Here is a 13,312-nt window from a genome sequence, read left to right as displayed (position 1 = left end):
ATTCTGACACAATATCGTATATCATCTGTTAAAAAATTGTATGATAATCATATGTTCACAGTGTTAATTAATACAATAATATGAAATTAAATATTGCATCCTATCATATTTACAACATATGTCATATAAAACAATAAAATACCATAATAAACAATGATGACATATGAAATTGTAACGTATGATATGACATTGTATTGTGTTATACGTTATTGTATTTGATCAAATAATACAATATCATAATATATAAATCAATAAAGTATTATATTACAATATCATATTACATAATACATCATAACATTGAAACATATGATATTATATTGTATAATATAGTATGATATTGTATGATACTAGAGAGGTTTAGCAGACCAACGTGTACGTGTACTTGTACGTGTAGGTTACAAGTTAGAACTACGCGTACTAGCTCAATTACCTTTCTTGTTTAGCAGTTGTAACGTGTACTTGTACGTGTAAATGTTTTAATGTAATTATGGATATCCTCTCCTACTAAGCTGAGAATGTTGGTTATAAACAAAAAGTAGGAATTTTGCATGTGCTAATTTTATTAAACATCATTTATTATATATGCACATTTTTATTTATCGCAGATTAATAAGATAATGGAGCCACTGCATGTTCTGGAGGAAGAGATGCGTGAAATAAAACTCCAATAACATATTAAACGCTAATGAAAATTTATGTTGGTAGATATCAGTATTCGCACTGAATATTCAGGCTTAAGAAAAGTTAACATATTTATTAAAATTAATAGACAACAGGGAAACCGAGACTACAAGTTCGACCTTACGGGTACTTTGCAATTTACACGTATGTTCATTCGGGTACATACGTGTAGAAATTCGTCATTACACAAACTGATGACGTAATGCACATATTTTCCGTTCTACACGTACACGTACGCGTACACGTTGGTTTGCTAAACCTCTCTACTGTATCATTTTTGATGCATAATATGATATTGTATCATATGACATAATATTATTTGATACAACATTGTATCATATCAAATGATACAATATTATGTGATAAAGTAAAATATTATATAATACAATATTATATTATGCATATTGTATCATATGATACAATAATATATTTTACAATATCATACAATAAAATTTCATGTGATGTGATAATATATCATATTATAAACCAATATCATATCATACAATATCGTATGATACGATATTATATAATATAACAGTATCATATTATACAATTTCATGTGATATAATTCTATATTACAGAAACTAATATCATATTATACAAAATCGTATGATACAATATTATAGAATATTCAATATTGTATCATAGGATACAATATTATATTGTGCAATATCTTATGTGATAGTATCATGTGATTAAATAATAAATTAATAATACAATATAATATTATACAAAATTGTACAATAATATGCAATACTATACATAACGATATCATGATACAATATCATAACATAAAATATCAAAATAATTATACAATATCATATCGTATAATATAACATTTTATAATATTACATATGATATTATATTGTATCATATTAAACAATAGTGTTTCATATCATACAATACTATATCATAGGAATTATGTTATTTATATCATTCAACAACAACCACATCTTTCTATCAAGCAGGTTTAATTGAGGTAGGAGATTTCTTTAGCATCCCTGATAATGGAGATCAGGCTCTGCATCTGAAGCAACCTCTGCGTTTCATTTATAATATAGTTAAATCAATTATGCAAGCTATCATCAATAAAACATGTGACCTGTTCCAAAAAAACTAAACCTCATCCAGCATCCGAAACCCATAGCTCAGATTCAGCATTCAAGCCTGTCAGGTGCATCAGTATACATAAGACACACCATCCATGCAAGTTTGGTGAAGTTCAGACCAGTAATAACTAAGATATAATCATCAGAGGGCACCTGCAACAAAAACTTTAACCAGCTCTAAAAACATTAACCTCCTCCAGCATCCGAAACCTATAGCTCAGATTCAGCACTCAAGCCTGTCTGGTTCATCAGTATCATAAGACACACCATCCATGCAAGTTTGGTGAAGTACAGACCTGCAGTAACTTAGATATTGCTATCAAAGAGCACCTGCAACAAAAACTTTAATATGTTTTACGGTGCTACCGTTCTGGCGAGCGCAGCAAGAATTACACATACCTTGCATCATTGTCAACTTATATATAGTTTTATTTATTATATATAGTTTTATTTAGATATCAACGAACGTCAAAGAATTTTTGAGAGAGTATTGCTCTACAATAAGTATGCCAAAGGTACTAAATTTAATGGTTATGATACATACAGTGCAACCCCCTTCCCAGAGAGAGAGAGAGAGAGAGAGAGAGAGAGAGAGAGAGAGAGAGAGAGAGAGAGAGAGAGAGAGAGAGAGAGAGAGAGAGAGAGAGAGAGAGAGAGAGAGAGAGAGAGAGAGAGAGAGAGAGAGAGAGCCTGGTACCTCTTTGTAGGTGTGTAATTTCCCACTTTTAAATTTAATGGTCTGACTATTTGCAATATCTACATAATTTTTTTAAACTGTTTATTTTTTCATTTTATTCCTTTTTATTTATTTCAAAATGTGCTATTGTCTATTTCCTCCCTACTCATGCATGCACAATTAGCTTAAAAATGGATCGATATGACAGTAAAGTATGGCTCTTGCTAATATATATACATAAAATCTCTATATTAAAAAAGATTAAAAACAAATCATACGTCAATGAGGCAGGTATCGCAGTCTATACTAAAATAGCTAGTACACGCATTACAGATGTTTGATCCACCTCTAAATTTATCGCGGAAATATAGCGCGAGTGCACTGTGACGTCATCCATGACTTTGTTTGTCTTTGTTTACGTTTCTCGACTCAATATGGAGGTATGGAAGCATGTAACAAATCTTTTGAGTCTCGCCAAAGCATATGCGGTACTCAAAACGTGTCTTCAAACTTTAAATCATTGTAAATTACGAGTTAAAAGTCGGCCATTTTTGGCAAAGCATCACGGGTGAAAACATTAGAGAGCATTATGGGACGTAGACAAAAAATTTTGTTTGATGAACTGTAGGTTTAGCTCGTTCTTTTTCCCGCGCACACTGGTTCTTAGAGCTCGCTTCGCTCGCCGGCGCTGCGCGCCGGCGAGCTGCGCTCGCTATTAACCAGCTCCAAAAACCTTAACCTCCTCCAGCATCCGAAACCTATAGCTCAGATTCAGCACTCAAGCCTGTCTGGTGCATCAGTATCATAAGACACACCATCCATGCAAGTTTGGTGAAGTACGGACCTGCAGTAACTTAGATATTGCTATCAAAGAGCACCTGCAACAAAAACTTTATTAACCAGCTCCAAAAACCTTAACCTCCTCCAGCATCCGAAACCTATAGCTCAGATTCAGCACTCTAACCTGTCTGGTGTATCAGTATCATAAGACACACCATCCATGCAAGTTTGGTGAAGTACGGACCTGCAGTAACTTAGATATTGCTATCAAAGGGCACCTGCAACAAAAACTTTAACCTGGTCCAACAACCTTAACCTCCTCCAGCATCTGAAATTTAGGACTCAGATTCAGCATCCAAGTCTTTCAAGTCCATAAGTAGGTCCAGATGCATCATACATGCAAGTTTGGTGACGATAGGACAAGTAAAAGCTTAGATACAGGACCTGCAACAAAAACTTTAACCAGGTCGGACGCCAACGCCGACGCCGAGGGTATTGCATAAGCTCCCCCTGACTCCGTCTCGGTGAGCTAAAAAGTTTACAACAACGACAGACAACAGACAAATTGTGATCAGAAAAGCTCACTTGAGCCTTTGGCTCAGGTGAGCTAAAAACAAAATAAAGGAAACATAATTGCATACTTTTATTGAAAAACAAATTTTCACAGCTAACAATTGTACATTACTTTAAACAGCCTTAATTTTGTTTGTTATAATCTGTTATCAAACACAAACCACAACAAGGCATGATGCTTTCTTAAAGTTCCATTACAGTAACTGTTCATGAATTATCTGATTTAATTTGAATTACTGGTAAATAGTCTGTAGAACACATTGAGGAATATGCATGTGGGTAGAGGTGACAGTTTAACCTCAAGAGCTGAAAAGAATCAACAGGTAAAAACCATGTGGCCACCAATAGCTGAAATTAAAAAAAATCAATAATTAAGCAGTGTTAACATACATGTACTGGTACTAATAATAGCTGTGTTTACTTTAACATATACATAGTATTTCTAAAAAAAAAATACACTGATATTAGTATGACATATCCCGATACATGACATTAGATTGCACAGGACAGTTTTTTTGATACATTTCATTGTAGCCGGGGGACGTGTGTCTTGTAACTAGAATTTCCTCATTTCCCATTCAGCACAAATACCTTTAATTCACTCTTTATAAGGCCAATCACTAATTTCTGAAGAAAATTACAAGTCAAAACCTGTAAAATTTTCTACATACTGATTTTTATGAGATTTTGACCCTTTCATATTTTGCAAAATTTTCATGGTTTTTCAGCTTTTTAGACCCCCCCCCCCAGCCACTTCCCTGCAAAGGGTTGACCTTTCGTAGAATGTGCATGTTGCACCATCGCATGTCAGAAACTTATCGGTGTATAGTTTATAATGCCCCATTTACCTACTTTTCGTGTTATTTACCCTCCTGTCTATAACTTGCATTTTCACTGCCTAATTAAAGTCAACACAACAGTCATAGCATTTTACTTCTGAATCTCATGTACCTCACATATGGGGCCTACATATTGCATATCAATTTCAACAAGAGACATCCCTCTAACTAATGATAATCATTAAAAATCCTTTCATCAATTTTAGCAACACTCATAAGCCTTCAAGTACAGCAACTCTCAATTTTACAAAATATTGACGGGTACTTTATTCGAAACGGTCCCTTGCTACCTTTAACTTACACTAACATTCTCTGAAAAGTCATCTTGTCTTAAACTTACAAAGCGTGTGCTTTCCTGAGAAAAAGTATACATTATTTTGCCAATTCCATTCAGGATTAAGACAAATATGGCCATTTAAGTGAACCCAGCATTTCCACGTTCCTCTGTTTAACACAGATTCATAGGGCTCTCCATAAATAAAGCATCTTTACTTAATCTTATAGAGGTCAACTGTTGTTCAACCTCCCTAAATAAGAAACCTTATTCAAAACTACATACACATACATGATATTATCATGACAAAAGCATCACATCCCTTACATGTATACCCTCCCCCTATTTTTTGATTTTCCTAAGAAGCATTAGTTTGAACACTTTAAGGATGACGTTTACTCGGAATGAAAAAAAAAGTCCACTGATGATAATGACAAACCAACTTGTGTGTGTCATAAACCTTACATGGTAGTGTTATTCTTCACTTTCATAAAAGGAGGTCGATGACCTACTTTTTGAGTTAATGGCAATTGAATATTTTTTTGAAAATTTAAGAAAAATCCATTAAAATTTTACTCTATGCTTGGGATTTTCTTAATTATGAAAATAATACAAATTGCTTAACTCTTTAACAAATGAAATACAGTTTATGAATGGTAGTGACATTAAATGGATACAAAACATTAAGTTTTCATTCACAATTTTTATAGACATTCCAGTGCGAATTTCCTCTATCAGTTTTCAAATTACTACCCATTTTTGATTCAATATAACAAAAAACTGAATGATGATAATGTTAAAACATTTATAGTATTAAGCTAAGTATATTGACCTTTTTCTGCTGGCATAAAATGTATATGAGGTCAATGATCAAAATTTCGAGATATGGTGTCTTTTATCATTTTTAAGCATTTTTCAATATTTTTGTAGTGTGTGCCATGCAATTATCTAAACGAAAAAGCGAGATAAAACGAACAGAAAATATGCAAAATTATGTTGACTTAACAGATAAAATTTTTACTTTAAATATTAAAGTACTACCAAAAATATTTCAGTGGAAAACAAAATCTGAAAAATTTAGCCCGAATTTCCGCTGTTTTTCTAAAAATCAAGATTTGTCAGAGCCTTATTCATAATTTAGTAAACATATCGATTTTTATGTCAATAATAATTCATTTCATAAATGCTTTTTGTATTTAAAACAAATTTTACTCATGAAATTGAACTTTTTCACAATCCGGATTTGAGAACTCAAACCCTGAGTAAACAACATCCTTAACCAAATATTATGAAATTTAAATGCTTCTATTCTGATCAATTTAATTTTTAAGCAACGTAAAATTAAAACCATCGCAATTGGTACTTTAAATTAAGTCTACTTTAATTTTTAATTTGTCTTAACTATTTTTTATAATATCTTTGTGTTGATAAAGGCAATTTACCAAAACGTAGTAGCTATGCATTCAAAAAATCAGCAAAATATGCAGATTTTTATTGCGGTATTCTGATTTTACCATTGAGTGCTGTGTCACTCACTTTTGTGATAAAGGAAATTAATACAATTTATTTTGGCCCAAATATTCTTATTTGGAAATCTGGATTTATTGTCAAAACTTAGCATTGAGGCAATGCAGATATTACAAGATGCATTTTCAAATAGATATGGGCATTGTCATTTACTCATGCAGCGCTATTTCATTAGACTTCAAGAATGCCTGCATTAATTAAGCGAAGACTGAGGAGTCGCTCAATGCTGACATTGGACAATTGTAGAGTCGTTCGACAACTGCATTAAGCGACTGAAGAGTCATGCACTCGATGCCTGTATTGAGCGACTGGAAAATAATCGAATGCAGGCATTGGTCCACTTTGAAGTCTTCAAATGCATGCATTAGCCCACTTTGAAGTCTTTCAATACAGGCATTGGCCCACAGTGAACTTTTTCAATGCAGGCATTGTTCCACTTTGAAGTCTTTCAATGCAGGCATTGGCCCACTGTGAACTCTTTCAATGCAGGCATTGACACACTAGAAGTCAACCAATGCAGGCATTGGCCCACTATGAAGTCAACAACTGCAGGCATTGGCTCTTTATGAAGTCATCCAATGTCTGCATTGGACGACTGTGATGTCATCCAATGCAGGCATTACGGTCAACAGTGGAAATCGAATTTTCTAAATTATTATTTCTGTTTATTTGATGTACATACAAAGTTTGAATACCTATGTTTGGACACTGATTTTATCTTCAGCACTGCGTCCATTGCCCCATCTCTGCTGTACTCGATTGCCGTAGCTCTATCTCTTTCCAATAAACGAAAAAAATATTTCAATTGATTAAATTCGTCATTACAATAATAACGAAAACGTCGTTCTAACCGACAGTGTCCTTTCCGTTTCATTTAAAAATATTTCGCGGATTTTTCTGACATCTAAAACTATGACGTAATAAAACTTAAAATAATTCACGTTCATGTGTTCCCATCAGTTATTTTGAGAAAACCGAAGATGAAGAAAAAGAAAATATTTTTATGCAAAAATGAAGCCAGAATGCAGTTTGCCAGAATTACCTACGTATGTCGTGTCTTTCAACTGGATCAAGAGTTCAAACGTCTGGATTTACCGAGCACAGAAGAGTTGCGTGAAAAGCACATGCGTTCGTGGATTGTGATCCCGAAGTCATCAAGTGGATCATTGTAAGTACGGATAGTTAATTTAATCAGTGTTGCCATATTAAGAAATTGGTTTAATGAAGATATATCGTAGCCTAGCATAAAGTTATGGCAGTAAATAATAATATTTGGGCCGTCCGAGTTTGTTTGAATGGACCTTACGCTGAACCTTATACGAATCATATTATACCATATGATTTACAAGATTAACATTTTTTTAATATTGATGTACACAATACTGTTCTTCAACATGAAAAATTGTTATATCTGTCGTTTAATTACCCATTAAGTACTGTGCAAGTTTATTGCCTGACGTCACTATGACGTGTTATATAGTATATAGAAATAGGGGTTTCCCAACTTACATGTTGAATCAAAAGTAGTGTAAGCATTTTTTAAAAACTTTTTCATGAACGTATTATTTTAACATCTTTGTTTAAATCTCCTGTATATTTTTTAATTTCGCTTCTTTAAATTTTAAACATTATTTATTGTGCTCTCTCTCTTTCTCCCCTCATCTAAATTATATACAAGGTCTGGAATACATGCTTATGCTTATTTAAAAATTATTGTTTTTGGATATCAATTACATAGTTTTAAACATTTTATTCACAACAACAAATAACATAATTTTATTTTCTTGAATTCTAGGTGAAGTTTTACCAGTAATTCTTTTCTTCTTTTTTTTTTATTTGGTCACAGCTAGGATGCTAATAAAGTATCTATAAAAGACATCAAGAAACGCACACCTTAGGATCCTGTTAGAATTTTTTTTTTATAAAGTCTGGCAATGAAAATAATGTTGTGTCCAGCCACTGCTGTTATCAATGAGGATCAAAGTAGTAAGTTTTCAAAAATACTCTTATTTTTAAAACATATCTTTTTTAATCTATATACATTTGCACATATCAATGGTAATTATATCAAGGAGGATTTTTCTTGACCATGATAATCAGAAGAATATATGTTTGTTATGGAGTAAACAGATTAGTACACTGTATTTTTTCTTTTTAGTCTGAATGACAGTCACTATGGACCTCTTTACATAAGGAACATTGGTGAAGAACATCAAAATCACCTCATGGAAGGGGGGGGGGGTTCAAAGACATTAGTTCTAAGTCGGTGGAGTTGGATCTGATGGTTCCTACTGAAGTAGTGACAGTCAGTGGGACCACAATAAAAAGCTGGATAAGTTTATTATGAGGAACTAAGCACTGATCAGAAAGTTTGGAAATGTTGAAGAAAATTTAAATAAATCATGCTTTTAAATTTTAAGGCCATCAGAAAAAGTCTGTATTCATTTTAGGTAATACATGTACTTCTAATCCCTGTGCTGCCAGTGTTGAAGGAATATTCAAAACGCTTTTCATAATGTACACAGGGAAGCCACCTAGCAGTTAGTGGGAAAGGTATGGTCAATGAAGAATATCATAAATTAGTTTACAGAATTGCAAATTATGGGCATGTGATGAGTATAGCAGAGATAAAAATATGCAGCTTTTCATTCTTATTAATACATGTAGGTAAATGTGTATCACTCTTGACATATATGCTGTATAATTATACCTTAATTATGTTTACAGGAGAGCCATTGGAACCTGGATTGAAGAGAGAATTGAGAGTGATGGGGACTGATCCTTGAATAGAAATACATGTACTACTTTCATCTGTCATATAACTTGTCCATTTATAAATCATGATATATTTTTCTTAAAGTGTCAGTCTGTGTCTGTATTTTTTTTCAATATCATTTTCATTCTATGTTTTTATTATGTAACCCTTGACATTACCACAAGATGGCTTTGTAATGCTTAAATAGGCTCATCAAGATTAACACGACATTTGTTCATACCTTCAAAATGCCATCAAATCCTAAAATGTTTACTTGCTATTGTAAAGAAATAGTTCAAAACACCTAAACTTTTGACTTGGTCAATTGATTTATATAAGGCATTATATGCATTCATTTACATCATGAATGACAAAATCCTGTAGTTCACAAGATAAACGGATGGCTCTAGAGATTCCTTCAAAGCCTGCTGTTGCTCTTGTGCGAGTTGCTCAATGCCTGCATTGGCTCTCGAGGAAGTTTATCCAATGCCTGCATTGGCTCTTGAGAAAGTCGCCCAATGCCTGCATTGGCTCTAGTGAGAGTCGCTCAGTGCCTGCATTGGCTCTTCAGAGAGAGATAGAGAGAGAGAGAGCCATTCGATGCATGCATTGGTTGTAGAGTGAAGGTCGTTCAATGCCTGCATTGACTCTTGAGAGAGTTTTCAATGCCTGCATTGGCTTCAGCGTGTGCAAGCGAATGCCTGTATTTGGTAAAGTGGCCAAATCCCTTTACATGCAGTCATACATTCCCTGCATCGGCTCCTCTAATTAACAATATCTCAGCATTCCTCGTTCATTCATTTATTAGCGTTTCATCTCTTTTTGTAATTTTTCATCGGCAAAGTCAGTAAGTCAATTCCAATATCACCAACTGCATCAGCATTTGTGATAAAAAATAAAAGCTAATTGCAATGAGAATAAAAAGGATAAAAAATATAATTGATAGTTCATCAATGTTACCATAGAAGTGTCAATTGAGAGATATTGGGAATATGTAAATTCAGCCGTAATGTGTATATTGGGCCAGTTATGTGATTGTAATCAAATTTCATTCTTAATCGGTGTAATATCACTCATTTTGATAGAAAAAGTCAATTGTTATTTCATTCAACATAAAAATTTCTAAATATATATTTAAAAAATAGTTAAGACCAAAAAAAATTAGTGTAGACTCCATTTTTAGTAAAAATTGTGAAATTTTAACACGGTGGAATTAAAACGACTTACAGTATTTCATCCGAACAGCATTAAAGTATAATTTCCTGCTATACCATTTCTTTTTAAATGAATTTTACTGGGTTTTTTTTTGTTTGCAAATAAATTTAGCGAGGATTTTTTTCTCTTTTCTTATTGATGACAGGTTTTAAAAACAATATTATGTTTAGTATGTACAAAATTCCATAAACAATTATACAAAGCTTCGGATTTTGGTTGCACATTGAAAAATGAGGGATTGCACGATAATACATGCTCATTTTGAAATCTAAAGCATTGTTGATTTGCTTTACTAGATAGAGATATGCACAAAATGATGTTGCTCTGTGATGCTTTGCCAAGATTAAAGGCATGAGAGAGAGAGAGAGAGAGAGAGGGAGAGAGAGAGAGAGAGAGAGAGAGAGAGATCTGAGGCACATGTAGTAAAAATTATTACATACATTTGTCTTACCGTAAATATTGTTTACAATGTAGATGTGTTCTGGATGTTAAGTTTACCTAAAATGAATCAATAAAATTCAATATATATAAAAGATAAACTAATCTCAAAGAAATTACAATGGTTCTGTGAAATAATCAAATCTTGAGAAGAATGTTTTATAGATATCAGGGAACATTAACCTAAAATCTGAACTTAAAGTTCTTTTCATCTTGCACTCTGTTTTACATGCTCTTTCACAGGCGATAATCATTTATAACGGCGAGCCAGACGAAAGTTCAAATTTTAATTAGATTGAATATTTACTATGTCAAATATATTTATTTAATTAAGCACAAGCCTGTCTGAGTTTTTTAATTCATTAACTAAGTGGAGGTGATATGGTAAAGATCTGCTATATTCAAATATTTAGGGTAAAGTTATCATCATGCAAACATGCACTCTAATTACAACATTCTACTCTTGTGTGCCTTAGGACCCCCATCCCTTTTAATTGCAATGTTTACAGTGTGTGGTGTATTGTTCAATACAAAATAAGAAATACATATACATAATAATAAATAGAAATTCAAAAGAGTGGTGTGCAAAACATACATGTGAAAATAACACTGGACAGATAATATTCCGAGATTTCTCTGACTCAAATGCCCGCTTTTATATTGTTACGCACGTCAAAAGCCGAGGTTAGAGTCAGAGGAATGTCGGATTAGATTGAAAAGTGCAAACACTTTGAAAAGAAAAAGTCAATACGACATATTCTGTATTGAAACATACCTTTATAATCTGTCATACGTTAGTTGAGCTGAAATTTCCACTATCGACGTCTTGCAGGCCATTCTTCTGACACACCGCTATCAGGGCTGCGTTCAAGATCGTAGCTGCTAGCCTAGCCGCTAGGTCGTAGATATCTAGGTCTATTGAACGGACCGCTAGGTTAGCCGCTAGGTCTCAGATTTGAAGTTGGAAATATTCAACTGAAGACTTATTACATTTACATAATTTGTTAATTTCAAGCGGAATATATATGTTAAGATTCATTATAACTTAAAGGATGAATAAAATATCACTATATAAAAAGATTTCGTGTTTGTTACAAAGTGGTAACTAAGGTGGCCATCTTGAATTCGATGCTTAGCATAAAATATTTAGGCTACAAATATCTACCTAGCGGCTAGGCTAGCATACCGTTCAACAACGTAGCCGCTACATAGCCCTACCTAGCCGCTACGATCTTGAACGCAGCCCTGCTGTTGTTCGCAGTCAAAACATGACGAGTTAACATGGTGAATCGTACGATAATTATTTCGATTAAAACTAATAAGACTTATAAAAACTAACAACGTAATTATCGACCCAATTAACGAAATCGTTTCAATAAACAATCTGATTAACTATATAAAAAAGGAGTTCGGTTTTATGACCTGTACGAAATGGTTTCAGCAGGAGTTACTTTCAGTGTGAATTTTGCACTATTTTTAAGCCAATAAAGAGGAATCAAAATTTCCAGAAAAATCAATATTTAAACCCCGATATCTCTGCAATGCATAATCTGATTTTAAAACGAATTTCAGTTTCAAATTTAGCTTTGCAAACTCTACATTATGCATATAATTTTATGTTTTTTAAATAAAGTTTTATGATCAGTACGAATTTTTTTCAGTAGAAGTTACTCTCAGTGTGAATTTTGCACTATTTTTTAAACCAAGAACGCGGCATCAAAATTTCCGGGAAAATCAGTTTTTAAACCCCGATATCTCTGTAATGCATCCTCCGAATTTTAAACGGTTTTCAGCATTAGATTCAGCTTAAAAAGCTCTACAAAATACGTATACGTTTTTTATTTGAGCAAAAAATTCAATTTTTCGAAAAATTTGATTCGCATCCGGTTTCGACCGGAAGTGACAGATTTTTATTATATAGCCTTATTACAAAGGTAAAATGACCAATTTATAACCATGTAAAATTTCAAGCCCTTATCCTAAAGGATATTTGAGAAAAGTCCCGGACAAAATGACTTTAAAAAAAAAAAATTTAAAAGCTTTTGTGCAGTTGAGGTAAGAAATAGGAGATATAAACCCAGAACCGAGCGCAACTTTTTCTGCGCAATAAATATACAGTTTTTACTATGGGTGGAACTGTAGCTCTCCGGTCTGTCAATATTTTTTTTCCCGGAGAGCTTCAGTTCTGCAGCTAACTATCTATATATATATATTTTAATTACGATGCCAAAACAGCATTACTTCGTAGGTAATGGTATAATATTTATTCATTTACTTTTTTAATATCTTTAAAATCGGAATTCTTTGTGTTTGCAGTTACAGAAATAAACCCATGTGTGCATTACAGCAAGGCGCAGATCTTTTGTACTGGATAACGGTAGACCGCTCGCTAGTCCAGCCGCGACCTATTTCCTCGGCCACGGGCTAGAGATCAGATACGAATAA

The 13,312-nt window shown here is 33.2% G+C and overlaps 1 long non-coding RNA gene and 1 pseudogene across 1 annotated transcript; both read right to left on the bottom strand.

Moving 5' to 3' along the window:
- Positions 1-13,312, bottom strand: part of LOC128165259 (heat shock 70 kDa protein 12A-like) — a 62,933-nt pseudogene that overhangs the window by 43,958 nt on the left and 5,663 nt on the right.
- LOC128165268 (uncharacterized) lies at positions 3,875-12,573 on the bottom strand. Its single transcript, XR_008241039.1, has 2 exons — positions 10,881-12,573; positions 3,875-4,167 (listed from the first exon to the last, which is right to left on the bottom strand). It is a non-coding gene; the product is annotated as an uncharacterized LOC128165268 (long non-coding RNA).

This window comes from Crassostrea angulata, chromosome 10, assembly GCF_025612915.1.
Source record: "Crassostrea angulata isolate pt1a10 chromosome 10, ASM2561291v2, whole genome shotgun sequence".
NCBI lineage: Eukaryota > Metazoa > Mollusca > Bivalvia > Ostreida > Ostreidae > Magallana > Magallana angulata.
The sequence above is the reverse complement of the archived record's forward strand: the minus strand, read 5'-3'. Positions and strand labels throughout refer to the sequence as shown.